Source organism: Meles meles, chromosome 3 (genome assembly GCF_922984935.1).
Source record: "Meles meles chromosome 3, mMelMel3.1 paternal haplotype, whole genome shotgun sequence".
Classification (NCBI taxonomy): Eukaryota; Metazoa; Chordata; class Mammalia; order Carnivora; family Mustelidae; genus Meles; species Meles meles.
In genome coordinates, this window is record NC_060068.1 from 23,844,077 (window position 1) to 23,846,815 (window position 2,739).

Here is a 2,739-nt window from a genome sequence, read left to right on the forward strand (position 1 = left end):
TGTTTTGTGTGTGTTGAGTTTGAGGAGTTCTTTATAGATCCTGGATATCAGCCCTTTGTCTGTACTGTCATCTGAGGATATCTTCTCCCATTCTGTGGGTTGACTTTTGTCTTATTGACTGTTTCATTTGCCATGCAGAAGCTTTTGATCTTGAAGTTCCAAAAGCTCATGTTTGCTTTTGTTTCCTTTGCCTTTGGAGACATGTATTGAAAGAACTTGCTGTGGCCGATGTTGAAGAGGTTACTGTCTGTGTTCTCCTCTAGGATTCTGATGGATTCCTGCCTCACATTGAGGTCTTTTATCCATTTCAAGTTTATCTTTGTGTATGGTGTAGGAGAATGGTCGAGTTTCATTCTTCGACACATAGTTGTCCAATTTTCCCAGCACCATTTATTGAAGAGACAGTCTTTTTCTACTCTATATTTTTTCCTGCTTTGTCAAAGATTATTTGACCATAAAGTTGAGGGTCCATATCTGGCTCTCTACTCTATTCCACTGGTACAAGTGTTTGTTTTTGTTTGAGTACCATGCTGTCTTGGTGATCACAGTTTTGTAGTAAAGCTTGAAATCAGGCAACATGATGCCCCAAGTTTTTTTTTTTTTTTTTTTTTCTTTTTCAACATTTCCTTAGAAATCTGGGGCATCTTCTGGTTCTATACAAATTTTGGGATTATTTGCTCCAGATCTTTGAAAAATGCTGATAGAATTTGATAGGAATGCATTGAAAGTATAGATTGCTCTAGGCAGTATAGATATTTTAACAGTGTTTATTCTTCTGATCCATGAGCATGGACTGGTCTCCCATCTTTTTGTGTCTTCTTCAGTTTCTGCATGAGTATTCTGTTGTTCCCCAAGTATGGATCCTTTGCTTCTTTGGTTAGGTTTATTCCAATGTATCTTATGGTTCTTGGTTCTATTATAAATGGAATAGATTTTCTAATTTCCCTTTCTATATTTTCATTGTTAGTGTATAAGAAAGCAACTGATTTCTGTACATTGATTTTGTATCCTGTCACATTACTGAGTTACTTTATGAGCTCTAGTAATTAGAGGGGGTGGAATCTTTTGGGTTTTCGTGTCATATGCAAAGAGTATTTGACTGTTTGCTAATTTGTATACGTTTTATTTCTTTTTGTCATCTGATTGCTATTGCTTGGACTTCTAGTACTGTACTGAAAAACAGTCGTGAGGGTAAGCATCCTTGTCGTATTCCTCCTGATCTCAATGGGACGTCTCTCAGCTTTTCCCCCATTGAGAATGATATTCATTGTGGGTTTTTCATACATGAATGTTATGAAGTTGAGGAATGTTCCCTCTATCCCTATACTCTGAAGAGTTTTAATCCAGAAAGGATGCTGTGTTTTGTTAGATGCTTTTCCTGCATCAGTTGAGAGGACCATTTAGTTCTTTTCTCTTCTCTTAGTTATGTGTTCTGTCACAAGATTGATTTGTGAATGTTGAACCACCCTTGCATCCCAGGGATATATCACACTAGTCATGGTGGTTAATCCTTTTAATGTACTGTTGGGTCCTATTGGCTAGGATCTTGTTGAGAATTTTGGCATCCACATTTATCAGGGTCTGAAAATTCGTCTGAAAATACCCTTTTTGGTAGCGTCTTTGTTTGCTTTGGGGATCAAGGTAATGCTGGCCTCACGGCAGCAGTGTCCACAATTGCCAAACTGTGGAAGGAGCCAAGATGCCCTTCAACAGATGAATAGATAAAGAACATGTGGTCCATATACACAATGGAATATTACTTGGTCATCAGAAAGGATGGATATCCAACTTTGAATCAACATGGGTAGGCCTGGAGGAGATTATGCTAAGTGAAATAAGTCAAGCAGAGAAAGTCCATTATCATGTGATTTCACTTTCTTATGGAACATAAGGAATAACACGGAGGATATTAGGAGAAGGAAAGGGAAAATGAAAGGGGGAAACCAGAGTGAGAGACAAACCATGAGAGACTGCAGACTCCAGGAAACAAAGTTTTAGAGTGCAGAGCTGGGGGGTATGGGTGAGCCCAGTGATGGGCATTAAGAGGGCATGGATTCCATGGATCACTGGGTGTTATATGCAAACAATGGATCATGAAACACCATATCAGAAACTAATGATGTACTTACTGTATGGTAACTAACATAATGTAATAAAAAATAAATAAATGAAATCAAATTTTCAGTTCCCATAGAGTTATGCTTGGATTTGTGATGGGGATTACATTGGATTTGGAGATAAAGTGATAAGAATGACACTTCTTTGTCATCGAGTCTATCCCATACTGGCTTGCCTGTCTACTTTCATTTGAACATGTGCCGAATAGTCTGTTTGGTATGTTCAGTGTCTTTGTACACTGGCTTGCTGTTGCCTCCTTGGTGGGACTCAACGTGGGAAGTGGATATGGTTCCTTGGTTGGTTTCTTCTGCATTCCAGCCACTTCAGTACATAGGAATCATGACAGATGTTGACTCTACTCTTTGTGCCTCATGAAATCTTCTTCCTGGTTTCTAACCCCGAATTCAACACTATTCTGCATTAGCATCTCAACTCTTACCTGTTTATTTTGCTGATTTAAGAGTTGGATTTTATTTTCTGATGCATTGTGGGTTGTCCTCTTTCTTAGTGATTTCATCTTTTTGAATGTGGCATGTATTTTGTGCTATTCTTGTTTAAATTTATATCATTGATTTCAGTGCTTAAAAACTCAATTTTACATGCTTTGTGCGTATTTTGTGT